The following is a 19,140-nucleotide window of genomic DNA, read 5'->3' on the forward strand; positions in this document are numbered from 1 at the left end:
TGAACTCAACTATAATAAGTAATTATACACGCTAAATTACACATCACATGGTTTGAATACAAATACAGTAAGATTATCTATAGTTCAGCAATGGCTCCAATGGATAGATTAAAAAACAGCCAAATACTTATGAATTTACTACATATATAACCAGTGCTAAAGTGCTGTGGGTTTCAAAGATGTACAAGAGTTGGTCTCTATTCTTTGTAGCTTACAGTCTAGTAGAAGAATTCAGATGAAACACTAAATAATGAAAAACTTAGGAACCCAAGAACCAATCCCTGCAAATGCTGCATTATTTAAGAACAATGGGAGCTAGAAGACTTCCTGGAGGAGGTGGAACTTTTGCTGGACCATGAATGATGGGTAGGATTTGGAAATTCAAGAAAAGCAGCAACATTCCAGACAGAGGTATATGAGTGAGGGAAGAGAAGACAAAGATTCAAAGGTTAGAAACAGTAAAGAGAATGACATGGACATAGGGCAGTAAGGAGATAAGGCTTACTAGAAGGGTTATTGTGGGAAAGAAGATTGGAGGTTTTCTCAATGCAATGGAATAAATTCAATAAAGCTTGTGAGTCCAGATTTAATTTTTCTATGGTCAATTCCCTGCATTTACTTAAGAGCATGATGTTTGATCCCTAATTTATTCACCTATGAAGTGAATATAATAATAAAACCTTCCATAATTCTATAACGTCCCTTCCCCATAAGGATATTGCAAAAATCAAAAGTGATAATATATGTAAAAGTGCTTATAAACTGTAAAGTACAACTCATGTGTTTTAAGTTACATAAATCTTTGGAAAGGTGAAAGAAATGAAAATTAAAATACCTTCAGTTGGTTTATTAGCTAGCAGCTCTGGCCAGTAGCTTGATGCTGTGTAAATTTAAGTGTAGAGGATCAAATTAAATTTTGCAGCACCATAGATTTCAATTATTCATATTTTCTTTGAACCAATTCATTACAATCAACTACATGTTGACTGTTTATTAATATTAACTATCTTTTGGTATAGGTACTAAGGTTTTTTTCTAAATTAAAAAAAAAAAAAACTAGAAAGGAAATAAACCAAAACTTTCCTTCCTAAATTATGTGTAAACATGTCCATTAGCAATAAAAAGCAGTCTAGCAAGAATTTTATAGATATATGATAAACAAAGAAATAAACAAATAAGCAAACAAAAAACACTGACTAGAATGTGGTCGCTAAGTTCAGTATATGAGATATTGGGACTTTATAAATCTTAGATAATTTGGCATCAAAATAAGAATAGTTTTGTTATTTTTTTAACTTGATGCTCTCAACCTGTTGGAAGTTAAATGTTCTTGTGTTCATAGGAGAAAGAAGCCATAGTTTTCTAGTTTTGTTGGTAATAATGTTTTTTATTTTTTAAAGATTTTCTCTTGGACATAAAACAATAGGCAACTGATAGAAATTTTCAACATTTTACTACTGAGGCTGTGAACATTGAGAGTAAAAGTATACGTATATATTTAAATTAATGTCCAATATATCCAGGCCTACTAATATACTTGAAATTCCTTCTCAGATCACTCTGGTTTGTTTTAGTGAATATCTAGAATGAAACAAATATTTTGTCTTTTTTTATTTTGCCTTAATAAATCTGTACATATAAAGATTCAACAATATTTTAAAACCTCTCACCTGCCATTAGCCCAGATTGCAAGTGATTTTCTGTTAACATTTTATAGTAAATCAAATAAACTTTTGAGTATAGTGAAATGAATAGCAAACTCTTTGGTATTTTATCAAGACAGGCAGAGTGGCAATTTACTTTGGTCTTCTGTTGTCTGAAATTCATGTATCTTATTAACACCAGGAAGGTGTTTTCTTCATGTCAAGCTTTGCGTGATCAAGCTGTTATCACACTTATTTCAGTGACACTAAACATGGCTGCCTCAATTAAAGATCTGAGACTCCTGTTGCATTCTTTAGGCAAAGTCCAAAAAATTCAGTCATAGAGTGTATTAAAACCCTTATCTGTGGTAGGCCTGGATATATCAGACAAATCAGCCAGAGAGGAGAAAATATTTTAAATTAAATGCATATTTTAAGATACTGCCAAAGTCTGATCCATTATATGACTGCCCTTGTAGCAAAAGTGGAGGCCTGGTATACAATCATAGGTAAGAGAATTAATTCCTTAATAAGATCTGTGAACTTTTACACATACTGGTTTGTCCATCATCAACTCATTAACTATAGGAATATGGTGTTAAATACTTTTTTTTTCCCCTTTACCAACACAGTGTCACCATCATTGTTACAAAGTTAGCACTTATACAGTGCTTATCATGAGCCAGGTCTAAAAACTTAAAATATATTTAATCTTGACAACACACCTTCGAGTGGTTACCATTATTATCTTCACATTACAGATGAGGAAACTGAGGCATATGAGCTAAGTAACTTGTCCATGCTAATGTAACTACAAAGTGGTAGAGCTGTAATTTGAACCTAGGCAATCTGGCTCCAGAGTCCACGCTTACAATCACTATTCTCTGCTGTCTGGGGTGTTTATCGTTGTCAATAGTTTCTTGTGTCAGTATGCTAAATTCCCGATTGGTAACAATGATGTCCTCAAACTCACTATTGTGCAGTGTTCAAACACACCAGCTGGATATGAACAGGTAGATGGAATGATAAAACCATATATTAGGAATCCTTCACTGTAAAATGGAAATGGAGACCTCGCTTAAATAGGTTGTATATTAGATGGTCTGGAAAAATCACTACAGTCTATCTAGTTTCAAGAGAGCAAAGAAAAATATATCTCGGATAATTGATCTTCTGGCACTGACAGCTCATGCACTTGCTAACTATCCCATCTATCTCTCTGGATGGTGGTAAAACCTTTCTGGACAAGCAATTTTGTTGTATGATATATAGGGTCATATTAAATTATCCAATTGGAATTGGATTTTCCACATAAAGCCTATATAATTTAACTAAAACTGTGGAGGAGGGTGGAGGAAACGAGGGACAATCTGCCTTGGAGGAGTGTCATATCACCATCCCCTGGAGGCATCCTGAAAGTTTACTCCCCTGTGCTGAGATCCTGGTACTCCCTTACCTCCAACCCCTTGAGAGTCACTGAAGCAAAGAGCCATGCTCCTGACAGTTTTTTAAAACATACCTCTTAGGTGTAATGAGATGTTTCTTTCTTCACACTTGCTATTTCCCTCTGATGGGAATGCTCTCCACAAGTTGTTCCCCTTCCTCCCTTGTCTCCATCCTCCTCAGTTCTTCTCTATGTGATGGCTTCATATAAGCAGTAAACACCAAGCTTTCTCCTCTTCAGAAACTTTCTCTGATTAACCCATCTGATATAGTCCCCTACCAACATCAGGTCCCTCCAAATGAGAAAGAGGAAAATAGCAGCTCTACAATAAGAAGCCGGCCTCAGTCTCAGAGGTAGGTTATGTTATTCTATCAGACATTATACCAACCTCAACAAAGTTACTCTGAGACACAATAAAATGAGACTGAGCAAGACTATTGCATAATTTTACCTAAGCACAGAAAAAAGGCAAGGTCACATTGTCTAAAATACTAAAAATCTCCTCTCTTGGCTAAAATAAGTGACTGCTACTTCTCTACCAATTATAACCTTACTCTTGTTCTAGTCTCCCCTTCCTGTAAGATAAGATTAACTTAGATGCTATGGTATAAGTCCTAAAACTAAGGCCCAGTATTATGTGCTGTTTGACTCCTGGGGGAAACAGAGAGGGCCTCAAATGGCTTTACCACAGGTTCTCCTCCTCATTCTGCTCCCACAGATAAGGCCAAACATCCCACCTTATCAAGTGGATCAGATGTAGTTCCTCCTCATCCCTGGGTGGTAGGTTCCACTCTCCCGCCACCCTGTGGAATGATTCAAGCAGCCAGTCACATCCTTCTGAGGGTATTGGGGGTACCCTACCCTCTTGACACTACAGAGCCCATCTCCCACAGCCCCTGGTTGTCCACTGGGTTCCCAAGTGTAACCCGTGTGGCCCTATGTGGCACGTGGTGTCCCTCTTCCCTGGGCTGTGAGTATATGGAATGAATAAGCATCTGTTCATCTCACCTGTTCAGTGTAAGGCATTGTGTATTTGGCCATCCCAGGATGAAGAGGAGGCAATGAGAGCAGATACTCAATCGCAGATTTGCCACTGCTTTCTGAAAGCATTTAATCTAGAGCAAACTCCTGCTTCCTTGGACCCTCTCCCAAACCACCTAACCAAAGCCCACATGCTATAATAGGTTCTTTCTAATACCCTCTTACTGACACATACTATAGTTCCCCATGGTGTGTGTTTTCCCTTGCTGAAATGAGCAACAAACCCAGCTTTTTCAACTACAGTGTGCTCCTGGGGTCTTTGGCTTGAAAGCGTTAGAATAACATATTTACTGTACAGTGCTTTTGACTATGTGAAATTATCTTTGAAATTCATTTTTAATTACTTTGTTCATTTATTAACTATCCTTCCATTTCAACACCTCCCCTTAACTCCATCCTGTTAACTGTAATCTTGGTCATGATGGCACAGACATTAACTGTCTCTATTTCCTGTTGTACTCTCTGCGCTTCTTTAATACTTGTTGAATGAATGAGATGCATGAATGAAGGGAAAACACAACTCTAGACTCAAAGTTGGGATATCTTAGAGAGAGTAAAAATTTTCCAATATGTTAACTTTTAAAACATGCATAGTGTCTTTTGCTTTTCTTTCATTGTGTACGGTTAAGAGATATGTCAATACCTTCTGTATTCAGGTTTTTTTTTTAAACTTAACCGCAAATGTTATACTCAGTTTCATTTCTGAGTATAAAGGCAACAGGAAGACTATTTTAAAGTGTCATATAAAGAGTTAAAAAAGAAGAGGCATAGAGCAAAAACATACAACAGATTTTTAATTCAGTTATAGAGGGATTTATTAGTCTCTTGAGGTCTTAAGGTAAATTCCATTATTATTAATGTTATCAGGAGGGTCGCCTACCCAATTGTATTCACTGCCTGTCATTCAAGGATGAAATACCAGAATACTTATGACTAATTCTGATTTCTTCCTGATACACAGTACACCTTCCACATATGAAAGAGAACAGCGTCTTTCTGGAAATATAATCTCACACCAGTTGAAATGATATTTGAATGCTTCTGATTCAACTTCACAGAAAGGTTCAACACAATGTAAGATTTCTCGTGTTTAACAAGGTTGTCAACAGGAAGAGTCAACTAAGACATGGAAGAGGACAGGTTCTTACAAGTTAGGGCTTCTATTTCTGGCATCACCATTAATTTATTTTGTGGCATTAGATGAAGTCATATTACTTTTTCCTGCTTTAGTATCCCATTGTGGGTAGATTAAATATCTACCACCTATCTTCTTCAGAGATAAAGATTAATGTGTAAAGTTTTGCAAAGCTTTTTAGTCTAAGGAAAATTCCATGTAACCACTGAGCCTTTAAAATTATACTGATACCATAGAAGATATGTTAAATATGTCACTCTAAGTATCCTTCACTGCTAGGTTCTGAAAGCCTAGGCCAGGAAGCAGGATTTCTGCAAGACAGGAGAATGACTTCCTTATCAAACAAGGGGTAAGGATTTCTTTAGTGAATGGGTCAGTAACACATTATCCATTTTTTTCCCACACCACACTCCAAATGTCAGACAGCCTCTTCTTCTTTTTGAGCAAGTTTTTATTCTTTTCTGCTAAAACAAACTCCCAATTATAACTCTATCCTCAAGAAGATTAAAGTTTTCTCTACCTCTGACATCATAAAGTCCAGTGTATCACTCACTTATTGAATAATCTTATTCATATTATTTTGACTTTTCAAACTCACTGAAACCTCTACTCCTAGAACACTTTTTAAATCCAGTCTATCAGGCCTCTACCACAGGCCCCTCATACCACCTGCCTTCTTCCCTCAAGGCAGATTGAAAGAGCTCTTCTTTAGACTAAAAAGTATTTGCATTTCAAAACTCTGCCTGATGCTCTATCAAAATTGATTCTCTATGCTTGCCATCAGAAGAATCATTTTAGAAATAAAATCTAATTTAAAAAATCTCTGTGACCCAGAGAAAGTTACTCAATGTCTTTGAGTCTCAGTTTCCTTATCTATAAAACATGACTATCTGATTTGCAGAATTATAAGAAGTAAAGGTACCTAGCATTGCTATGGCAGCTCCTATTGCTACTACATGTTTTCACTAGCCCTGTGGCCACCGCGTCTCTACAAATGAAACCTAGGACCAATTCAACCATCTGCCAGTCTCTCCTCTCATAATCAGGCTGCTGAGCACTCTGCATTGGATAGTAGTATCACTAGAAATGTGTGGTTCTTTTCTCAGCGATATTCCTTTTTCAATACACACAGTATCTCGGGGTAATATCTTTCACCACCACTAGCTACTGCCTTTAGGTTGTTAAGTTCCAAATCTATGCTTGTAGCTTGGACTTCTGTCTTGAACTGCAGGCTTGTATAACCACCCAGAAGTCTCCTAAGGGCGATCCTATCATTATAACCTATAGTAGTCGGCTTGGGCTACTATTAAAAAAAAACACAGATTGGGTGGCTTAAACAACAGAAATGTATTTTCTCACAGTTCTGAAGGCTTGGAAATTCAAGATCAAGGTGCCAGATGATTGGGTTCCTGGTAAGAGCTCTCTTCTTGGCTTGCAGACAGCCAACTGCTCAGTGTGTCCTCATATCCTTTCCTTGGTGAGGCCATGCAGAGAGAAGAGATCTCTCTCTCTTCCTCTTCCTATAAAGCCATCAATCCTATCAGATCAGGACCCCACCCTTATGATCTCATTTAACTTTAATTAAAACCTAGAAGCCCTATTTCCAAATACAGTCACATTCGGGAATAGGGCTTTAACATATGAATTTTCAGGGTTGGGGAGATACAATTCAATCTATAATATCTCTTAAAACCTGCTTTCCTGTCTTCATCCTTTAATTCATTTAGTAGCTCCAAAGACTTCACATTCTAATTCACAGAATCTGTGACTGTTACCTTATACAGCAAAAAGGACTGAGATATGATTATCCTGGACAATCCAGTTGGGTCCAATGTAATCATAAAGGTTCTTACAAAAGGGAGGTAGGAGGGAGAGTCAGAGAAGGAGATGGGATGATGGAAACGGAGATAAAAGAAGTCAGAGAGAGATTTAAAGATGCTATCCTTCTGGCTTTGAAGAAGGAGAAGGGAACGTGAGCCAAAGAATGCAGGAGACTTTAGAAGCTGGAAAAGTCAAGGAAACAGATTCTTTTCTGATATGCCCAGAGTGAATCAGTACTGTCAACTCCCTGAGTTTAATCTGCTGAGACTGATTTTGGATTTCTGACTTCCAGAGCTGTAAAATAATTCATTTGTGGTTTATTAAGCCATTAACTTGTGATGATACACGGGTGGCTTTTAGCACAGAGTGCATTCTCAAATACTAGTTTCCATTTTAGGCTGGATAATATCCTCCTTTTACGCATGATCCTTATTACTCTCTTATGCCCCCCTTTTATATTCTTCTATTAACAACACTTCTCTCATTAGCAGTACGTTTCCATTCATTCATTTCTCCACTACACTGTGAAAAATTTGAGCACAGGGATTTTGTCTTCATTTTAATCCCCAGTGTCTATCATCGTGAACAGCATGGGTCTAGTGTTTACTGAATGCATGATTGGACCGACATCCTCACGACAGACCCTTCATCAGTATTGAACTCTCTATGTGAAAGTATATACTAAACATTTTCAAGTGTTACTTGAGCGGGCATCTGTGACATAATATCATTTCCCCCAGTATGTGTGAATTCCTGCACTAGCACAAATAAGACATTTTGGAGTTCAGTCAGGCAATAAACATCATCAGTATTCACAGTGGAGGACTTGTGTTTAGACGAGCATGACTAAGAGAAGCTAGTGGACTGTCAGCTGTAGTGGTCAAAATGTTTTCAAAAATGGGAGAAAAAGCAGCTTTCCAAAAATCAGAGATGATTATTTTGATTAAAAAAGCCAATGCGTCCTGAGTTACTATTAAAAATATTACATAATTCTTTAATAGCAATAAAGACGTCAAATAGCTTTAATATACCAAAGGTTTATAATAAACCTATAATATTAGCTCATTTTATCTTAAACTAAAGAAAATATGCATAGATAATCACTAATGCCTCTGTAAATTAAACCATGATTCAGAATCACAGACATTTTAATGTGATTATTTATTCTCAAGGGATAGTAACAGGCACATGTTCTAATAAAATAAACATTAAAAAGTTTGTTTTCATGTTAAAGCGCTATTTTCACTAATGTAAACATTATTTTAGGCAAAATTTTATTGTCAGGTTTGTCTTTCATAAGACATCATATTTCATCTTTTAAAAAGCTTATGCTTCGTTATTTTATTTATTCAAAAGATGTTTTCACTGAGTCCTAGATTGCAATATATACCATTATTAAATGTGATTCTAGGAAGGAAATATTGTTGCCAATTTATTATATGTACTTATAGGAAGGAAATACTGTTGCCAATTAAACTATGAATGCTATCAATTGTAGGATGCTACCTAAATTCAGTGATATTAAAATGAGAACATTTGCTAGAGCAAAAACTTGAAAGAAGAGATGCTGTCACCCACAGGCCAAATAACTAGCATACAATATCATTTTGGTGTATACACTGCCAATCTATTTCCTAAGCATAAAGTTTACACTATTTTTCTTAAACTTCTACTAATATTATATACTATTTTTTATATGTAATTAAGACCCCTTATTAACTATTACAGTATGTGCAGTTTTCATGCTATTACATATACCATAACTTAACAAATCTCTTTAAAGAGCTTTGCAATCAGCTTTTGTATTGTTTAAAAAGCAGTTTTAACCATCAAATGTCATATGCGTTATTATTATAAGCATTATAGAGCAACATTTTTGCCATTTAAAATTTGTTATAATTTCACTCCTTTACACTAACTGAACCAATACGCACTTACAATACTATTATTGAAATGAAGCCAAAAGAAGTGAGGAAATAATTTTTGTTCAATGATATATCCAACCTAAGAAAAATGCCTAGCAGTATATTTCATTAATCCCCAAATACAAATGAAACAAATTTTTTAATCTCACATATTTGTGAGAATAAAATTTTAATATTTTTTGAAAGAGTTTGTGTAAATGTTTTTTGGAATTATGTATTTGGTAAAATTTGCCCCTCAATGAACCCTCAAAATTTAGATCTAAAATTTCCTTTGTGGGGAAAAAACTGTTAAATACTGATACAGTTTATGGAATGGATATAGGACAATATAGGATCTTGTTTCTCCTGAGGTTTTGTAATATACAATTTTCTAGAAACTTGTCTCCTTTATCTGGTTTTTACATTTATTGTCACATACTGTTTATATTTTACTATTGACTTTTAAATATTTATTAGTAGCTATATCTTTTCCTTTTTTATCTGTAACATTATTTACTTATACCTTATATTTTTCTTGATCTATTTTATTAGATTTTTATAATTCTAACATTTTTAAGAAAATAATTTTTGATTTTTTCTCTATTATGTTTTCTAGTTACTGTTTTCAATCTTTTCCTTACTATTTACTTTCCACTTTCTTTGTGATTATTTTATTTCCCTTTTTCTAAATTGTTAAGTTGGATGCTTAACTCATTAATTTTACGTAGTTTTCATTTCTAAAATAAGTATTTTAAGGCTATATACGTATTTACTTCTAAAGTATGGCATTTGTTGTACCACATAAGTTTTTTCTTGTTTGTTTGTTTTTTAAAATTACTTAATTAATTTTTGGCTGTATTGGGTCTTTGTTGCTGCATGTGGGCTTTCTCTAGTTGCAGCGAGCAGGGGCTACTCTTCATTGCAGTGCGCTGGCTTCTCAGTGTGGTGGCTTCTCTTGTTGTGGAGCACAGGCTCTAGGGGCACAGGCTTCAGTAGTTGTGGCACACAGGCTCAGTAGTTATGGTATATGGGCTTAGCTGCTCCATGGCATGTGGGATCTTCTCAGATCAGGGATTGAACCCATGTCCCCTGCATTGGCAGGCAGATTCTTTTTAATTAATTAATTTATTTATTTATTTATTTATTGGTTGTGTTGGGTCTTCATTGCTGCACACAGGCTTTCTCTAGTTGTGGCGAGTGGGGGCTACTTTTTGTTGTGGTGTGCAGGCTCCTCATTGCCATGGCTTCTTGTGGAACACGGGCTCTAGGTACATGGGCTTCAGTAGTTGCAGCAGATGGATGCAGAGGATGTGGAGAAAAGGGAACCCTTGTACACTGTTGGTGGGAATGTATATTGGTGCAGCCACTGTGGAAAACAGTATGGAGGTTCCTGAAAAAACTGAAAATAGAACTACCATATGACCCAGGAATTCTACTCCTGGGTATATATCTGAAAAACAAAACAAAACAAAAAAAGCCCCACTAATACGAAAAGATACATGCACCCTAATGTTCACAGCAGCATTATTTAGAATTGCTAAGATATGGAAGGAACCTAAGTGTCTATCAACAGATGAATGGATAAAGATGTGATCTATTTATCTATTTATATTTACATATATATGTAAATGGATGGACTTGAAGGGTATTATGCTGAGTAAAGTAAGTCAGACAAAGACAAATACTGTATAATATCACTTATGTGTGGAATGTAAAAGTACAGCAAACTAGTGAATATAACAAAAAAGAAGCAGATTCACAGATACAGAGAACAAACTAGTGGTTACCAGTGGCAAGAGGGAGGGAGGGGCACTCAGGGGTGGGGGAGTGAGAGGTACAAAGTATTAGGTGTAAGATAGTCAAAAGGATGTATTGTACAACATGGGGAATATAGCCAATATTTTGTAATAACTTAAAAAATTAAAAATAAAAAAGAGAATGTGATTTAGAAAATTTGAGTTTATTATTCTATCTATATAGTCATCAGATAGAGTCTGTTAATTATATTCTTCACTCTCTCTAGCCTCACTGATTATTTTCTGTTGATCTAGTAATTATTAAAGAAAATGTATCTAAAATTCCTATCATATTGGCAGATTTATCAATTTCTGATTGTACTTGTACTGTCAATTTTTGCTTTCCACTTTTGGAATGTTTTTATACATTTCCTTGTTGAGAGATTCAAGAAACTAAAGTCCAGGACTGTTACCCCTAATACTGAATGTCACCTTGGAAATTATGAAAATATTGTTCACAAAGTGTTAGAATACACAACCCTTTGAGTTTGAGCATGGCCATCTTAAAACTAGAAAAAAACTGCTATTTTTTAATATACTTTTACTCGTTGCCTCCTATTACATGAAAAGAATAATAATAATAGTTAAGTAGGTACTAAGCATTATTTTAAGTTCTTTATGTAAATTAATTCATTTAAAATGTGTATTGCTGAACTAACAAATTATGGAAATTTAGCAAATAGTAGGACCTTCAAGCTTGTTTAAATAAGCCACTGATAGTAATAGAACTAATTGGTTCAGGGATGTCTAGAGGACATCCATACATTTTGGAATCTCAATGGAGACAAACATGTTCTTCTCCATAATGTCTACTAGCACCACTCTCTTTGCTGGGGTGAATTACTGTTCTCATCCAGTAAGAAAATCCTGTTTTTTGTTTGTTTGTTTGTTTAAAGGATATAAACAGTATATGAAACATATACCTTGAAAATTCTTATCAACCTAGCATTCTTAGGAATGTATTTCTTAAGCAGATTCTCAGATTTTTAATCCATTCAAAATCTACACTTTTGGTATGGTACCTGCAACTACAAATTTAAGACTATATATTAATTCCTGTATGCCCAAGTTAGCAATGAATAGAAGTAGCCATCCCAGATTAGATGACACCAGTTATCATGTTCGAAAGGAAAAATAATCTGTTCAACTCTACTACTTGAGCTCTGCAAAGTATCTGCCAAAATCACATAAACAACATCTAGTCTTATTTATTATATTAAAAGCTCAAGAAATGGTTGACAGCTACAGTATTATCATAACTTTCAAGTACTTTCTAAGTTTAACCACACTGTATTTTAAAATCAAGTTAAAAATGTAAATTAAAAAAATCTCAACAGGCTAATGGAAGACAGAAGTAAAGGAAAATGCATTTATAATAATGTGAATATATAACATATGACTCTTTGAAATTAAGATTAATAAGCACTAGAATTTTCAGAAATTAAAAAAAAATATTTTGACCAGGCATATAAGACTGCAAGCAGAGCAGAGAAATGCTAAATATTTTTTTTGTCATTGTTTCTTTTTCTTTTTTCTTTTTTAAATAACTAAGGTCACATAATTCCTTTGAATTTCATTGCACAGAAAATCATGAACCAGGAATATTTCATGTTCATGTTAATGCAATAAACAAAAGCTGCATGTCACTTGTCATGGATGATGCTTCATTTTGATTAGAAAACAACAACAGAAAAAATATCCACAACTAAAGAGTAAAATATATTGCATTCAGTCTGCATATACAGGGAAGTTTTTATTTGAGATATTATGAAACTGGTATTGCTACACACTAGCTGCTATCTTTAGATTAAAAACAGATCAGTCTATTTTTTGATCCATCATTTGCTTTTATGTGTTATTTAATCAATAGTAAGCCCAACATGTTCTTTAACAAAATATTTTGAATAATATGGATTATTAATTGATTTTTAATGTTAAAAATTAAAAGTTTATTTAGGAATATAAATAGGAAACAATTCTAATAGTTGTTTCATGTTGTGAAAAATGACACGAAAAAGGTTTTGGGTTAAAAATAAGGGAGAGAGTCAAAAAGCAATATATATTAGAAGATATTAGAAGAGTACATTTATTTTTGAGGTATCTCCAGGGCTTGTCTCATTTTGTGGAGCACTGAAAACATAGTAGGTCTGACAATTGTTTAAATTTGGTAGCATAAACACGTGCCTATCTCCCTTCCCTGTCTGATGTCTCTGTAATAATAGAAAAGAAAATCACTAGGTGTAATCCTTTAGGACAAAGGACCAGAGATGGGACTTCAGTGAATGAGAGTTTAGCAAGTTTTTAAACATGGAAAGTGATTGGGGAGTAGATATGTGTAGTAGGGTATAAAAAGGAAGAGAAAAGATTGCTTTTGTTGAGAGGAGAGAAATTCACATGGTTAAACCACAGATGGACTCCTGGCTCAGGTGCACCCGTTATGGCAAAGGGTAGGAATGAGACATGGGCCCCAAACAGGGCAAGGATATAGTTTGAAAGCTTTAAAAGGAAGAATTGACCACTAATTCCTACAAAATATCAAAAGATTCTTTCCTAGAAAAAAAATATTACCAGGGAAAATACAAACCACATACAAGTATTTGAGTATCTCCAATAAAACAGGTCCTTAACTGTCAAAAATGTTGTGTATATATTCTTATTCAGAGCCTCCAATCACTGCTTCACTCATGAAAGTGAATGGAAAGTCATGCATCACCAGACATGTGAAAGGAGTTCCCACTATGAAAGAGAGGTAAAAATAATAAAATAGAAACAAGGAAACTAGAAGAAAAAATGATGGTGTATTAGAAGATATTTCACCTATCAAGAAAGTTCTGGGTGTTGAAAGAATGAGAAAGTAAGATAATCAGAGAGATAAGTAGAAATTAAAATGATAGCAGAAAAAAATACTCAGTAGAAGTCTTGAAACAGGGTGGTATAGTTGAGGGAGTCTGCTAGAAAACAGAACAAATCTGCATCTACAAAGAACAAATCCAGACACCAAATACATAAATTTAATGCTTCAGATGCTAAAAACTCAATCCAGGGTTTCATAAATGACTAATACAAACTCCAGAGAGAAAAAGAGAACTCAGATGAAGAAGACTGCACAAAAATACTAGTAAAATTTTTTTAAAAAACTAACACCTCCAGATTGAAAGCGCCTGTATGTGTGCCACACATTAATATGTAATTCCAAGGTAGAATCCTGGCATGGAACTGGTCAGGAGCAGTGCTGCCGGCTAAAACACAGTAGGGCAATGCCTTTAAAATTCAGAGGGAAAAATATTTTTAACTTACGATTCTATGCCCAGATTACTTACTTATTACATTTATTGAAAAGACATTTTCAGATCTAAAAGAAAATGTAACTCATCTGCAAACTTTCCATTCTCAGTTAGGAAGCAAATGGAAGGTTTGTTACAGCAAAATGATGATGGTAAATAGACAAAGAGGAAGATCCTGTGATAGAGGAAATAGTGGCTTTGACTTAGTTAAATGACCAGGATAAAGGATGAGCCCCATGTTTCAATCCAAATGGAAGCAGGAGAATAGGATTTAGGAATGCAGGTGCTCATGTGGCAGAGTCTGGATATAGTGGATGATGCTCTAGTCTTAGGACAGTCTAAAGCAAGTGTTTTTTCCCCCCAAGGACCAGATAACAAATATTTTAGGCATGTGGAAAATTCTGACTCTATTGCAACTACTTAATATTTCTTAATTCTGCAGTTGTAGCATGAGGGCAGCTATAGACAATAAAAAAATAAATGGGAATGAATTGGGAGATTGGGATACCAAATTGTACGCTCTAAATATATGCAGTTTACTGTATGTTAACTGTATCTCATTAAAATAAATAAATAAATAAATAAATGGGCGGGGCTGTGTCCCAATAAAACAAACAATTTGGTGTGTGGGCCAGAGTTCACCGAAGCCTGCTCTGGAGGCTCAGCCGTGAATTCACAGCAGCATTACCAACAAGACATAGAGGAGCAAACCTACTCTGGAGAAGGTAGCAACAATAAAAAGGACCTACACAATTCAGGAGTCAAGTTAAAAGTGGCTAAATCTTTCTCTATTTTCAAGTTGGCAAAAAATGACATCTGAGTACCAGGAGCTCTTGTATTAGAAAGCTTCGCAGAAAGGGCCAAAACGTTTTACAAACACCACATAGTAATTTGAGAACAAGTTGTTTTTACATTTCCACTTTGATTATAGGTAAGAAACTGCTATAAGTATAAAAAATAGTATGTATATCTGTTGGAATAATACACAGAGACCTAAACATAATATTTACAGTTATAAAGGGAACATCAGTTACAAAGGTTAGCAACTATATTGAGAGGAGAGGTAGGTGTCTAAGGAAGCTAAATCTTTATGATAAGAGGAAGTCAACAGACAATGTCTAAAGTAAAAATCAATATGGAAGTAATCATGGGAATTATAAAACAGAGTGAGTTAGAAAGTATTGCTGTAGATGAACAGGACTTGGTTGGATGGAGGGTCAAGAGGAGGAACGAAATGCTTGTGCTTTTCATTATAAGACCTTCTATTTTCTTTAGTCTTTTAGATATGTGCAAGCCACTTTGGTTTTGAAAATTAAACCATTTTTGGCTTTATTGCTTTTGCGTTAAACTGCATGGAGTAAAGTAAGAGGTGCCACTGTTTTCCAGCACTATGGACATTTGTTTCATCAATCAACAAGGGAACCTTAACAGGCTAATACATCAAATATAAGATAAATCACATTTATTGTTTTTTCAAATTTACTTTTTAAAAAATGAAATTTAGCTGCCTTTTCTTGTTTAAAAAAAGATGACAATCACTTCAATTCTACTTTATAACAAATAGAATGATGTCCCAGTTGCAAAACAAAATAAATAGTAATGTTAATACAGTCTACTGGCCTCTTTTATTAAAGAGTCATAAATTTTCTTTGGACAGAAACTTCATCTTGCTCTCTTACTCCAGGTACTGGGTCCACTGCCCAAGAAGGAGCTGAGTAAAGTCTTCTCAACCTTACTTACAACTTTATAAGGCAAGGTTTTCCTGGCCACACTTAAGAAGAATTCACTTTTCATTTTTCTCTCACTGTCCTGGTCATGCATAGTTAGAAAATGGGTGCTGCATTTTGTGGATTTGCTTCCCATGCTGCAGGGTTCTAAACTGCAAATAATCTTATAATACCTCAGGTCATTTCCTGTCTTCATAGGACGTATAGCTAATCATATAAAGAAGTGTTACTTAATACATCAAGAGTGCTCATCTTTTTGTAGGTCATTATCGTAACATCTAAATATAATGTACATACACAGAACTGAATATTCTCTAAAATTGCAGATTCAGACTACATTCACAAACAAAAGACAGACAAAGAACAACAAAAACAAAACAGCCCAGACTTCCATTCTTAGTTTGAATGCTACTGGATTCTTCCATATAAGTCTCAACAGGTCAAATTTTCTCTTAAATATTTCTGTGTTCTTTACCTTAGTCATTCTGGTCAGAAACTAAGACTTGTTCTATCTGTCTTGCTGAATCCCTGCATTCTTACTGGTTTCTCTCCTGCCAATCATGCCTTATTGAAATTCTCCCTCAATAAGACATCAGTGTTATCATTTTAATTGCAAGTTTGTGCAATTCTTCTAAAATTCTTTCGTAGCTCTCCAGTCTTTTCAGGATAAAGTCATCTCTTGTGTTGGCCTTCTTTGATCCCTCAGTTTAACTTGTCTGCATTTTCTCTGAGAGGCTGATGCTCCCTTATCATGCCTCCATCACAACACTCAACCCTGGGCATGTATCAGGTGAGTTACTATCTTGGAACCCTCACCCTAATTCTACACTAGGCTATAACCCTTTTGAGGATAAAATTCACTTAATACATGAATATATACTTTCATCATTGTTGTATATTGTAAATTCTATATCCATTCATTAAAGTTTATGTAGCACCTTCCACATGCCAAGTATTATTTAAATGGCTGAGGGCACAGAAGTGAGTGAGAGAGACAAAGAGGAAGACAGACAATGGGAAGAACAAAAGGGAAAAAATATATGTTAGTTGGTAATAACTGCTGCAAAGAAAAGGCAGAGTAAAGGGGAAAGGGAGTGTGGGAGCAATGCTGCTGCTTTATAAATGTCCTTAGAGGCTCAACATCCATTCATGATAAAAACTCTTACCAAAGAGGGTACAGAGGAAACATATCTCAAAATAATAAAAGCTATTTATGACAAACCTAGAGCCAAAATAATACTCAATGGTGAAAAGTTGAAAGCCTTCCCACTAAAATCTGGAGTAAGATAAGGATGCCCACTCTCACCTCTTCTATGCAACACAGTGTTGGAAGTCCTAGCCACAGCAATCAGATAAGAAAAAGAAATAAATGGTATCCAAATTGGAAGGGAAGAGGTAAAATCGTCATTATATGTAGATGATAACGATACTATATACAGACAACCCTACAGACTACACATAAAAACTACTAGAACTGATAAACAAATTCAGCAAAGTAGCAGGATACAAGATTTACATACAGAAATCAGTTGCATTTCTTTACACCAACAATGATATATCAAAGAGGGAATGTAAAAAAACAATACCTTTTAAAATTGCAATCCAAAAAATTAAATACTTAGGAATAAACCTAACCAAGGAGGTGAATGACCTATACACTGAGAACTATAAAACATTTATAAAGGAAACTGAAGATGATTCAAAGAAATAGAAAGATATCCCATACTCTTGGATTAGAAGAATTAATATTGTTAAAATGGCCATACTACCCAAAGCAATCTACAGATTTAACACAATCCTTATCAAATTATCCATGCCTTTTTTCACAGAACTAGAACAAATAATCCTAAAATTCGTGTGGAACCATAAAAGACCCAGAATTATGAAAGCAACCCTGAAGAAAAAGAACAAAGCAGGAGGCATAACCATCCCAGATTTAAGACAATACTACAAAGTTACAGTAGTCAAAACAGTGTGGTATTGGCACAAAAACACACATATGGATCAATGGAACCAAACAGAGACCCCAGAAATAACCCCACACATCTGTGGTCAATTAATCTTCAAACACAGGAGGCAAGAATATAAAATGGGAAAAAGTCTCTTCAGCAACTGGTGTTGGGAAAGTTGGACAGTTGCATGTAAATCAATGAAGTTAGAACACTCCCTCACACCATACACAAAAATAAACTCAAAATGATTTAAGGCTTAAACATAAGAATGATACCATAAAACTCCTAGAAGAGAGCATAAGCAAAATATTCTGACATAAATCACACCAATGTTTTCTTAGGTCAGTCTCCCAAGGCATTAGAAATAAAAACAAAAATAAACAAATGGGACCTAATTAAACTTAGAAGCTTTTCCACAGCAAAGGAAACCATAGACAAAACAAAAAAATCTAGAGAACGGGAGAAAATATTTGCAAACCATGCAACCAACAAGGGGCTTAATTGCCAAAATATACAAACAGTTCATACAACTCAACAATAAAAAACAACCCAATAGAAAAATGAGCAGAAGACCTAAAGAGACATTTCTCTAAAGAAGACATGCAGATGGCCAATAGGCACATGAAAAGATGCTCAATCACTAAATATTAGAGAAACGCAAATCAAAACTACAATGATGTACCAACTCAAGTCGGTCAGAATGACTATCATTAAAGTGTCTACAAATAACAAATGCTGGAGATGGTGTGGAGAACAAGGAACCCTCCTACACTGTTGGTGGGAATGAAGGTTGGTGCAGCCACTGTGGAAAACAGTATGGAGGTTCCTCAGAAAACTGAAAATGGAATTACCATATGATCCAGCAACCCCACTCCTGGGCATAAATCCAGATAAAACTATAATTCAGAAAGATACATGCACCCCCATGTTCACAGGAGCACTATTCACAATAGCCAAGACATGGAAACAACCTAAATGTCCATTGACAGATGAATGGGTAAAGAAGATGTAGTACAAATATACAATGAAATATTACTCAGCCATAAAAAAGAACAAAATAATGCCATTTGCAGCAGCATGGATGCGACTAGAGATTATCATACTAAGTGAAGTAAGTCAGAAAGAGAAAGACACCATATGATATCACTTATAGGTGGAATCTAAAATATGACACAAATGAACCTATCTATGAAACAGAATCAGGGAGATAGAGAATAGACTGGTGGTTGCCAAAGGGGAGGCGGGTGGGAGAGGGATGGAGTGGGAGTTTGGGATTTAGCAGATGCAAACTATTATATATAGAATGGATAAATTACAAGGTCCTCCTGTATAGCACAGGGAACTATATTCAATATCCTGTGATAAACCATAATGGAAAACAATATGAAAAAGA

The 19,140-nt window shown here is 35.0% G+C and overlaps 1 protein-coding gene across 11 annotated transcripts in view; it reads right to left on the minus strand.

Annotated features, from left to right (window-relative positions):
- EPHA6 (EPH receptor A6) overlaps positions 1–19,140 on the minus strand; it is an 868,712-nt gene that overhangs the window by 212,256 nt on the left and 637,316 nt on the right. The gene's annotated exons all lie outside the window — the stretch shown is intronic.

The sequence above is a fragment of the Hippopotamus amphibius genome, chromosome 10, assembly GCF_030028045.1.
Source record: "Hippopotamus amphibius kiboko isolate mHipAmp2 chromosome 10, mHipAmp2.hap2, whole genome shotgun sequence".
In the NCBI taxonomy this organism is placed as follows: Eukaryota; Metazoa; Chordata; class Mammalia; order Artiodactyla; family Hippopotamidae; genus Hippopotamus; species Hippopotamus amphibius.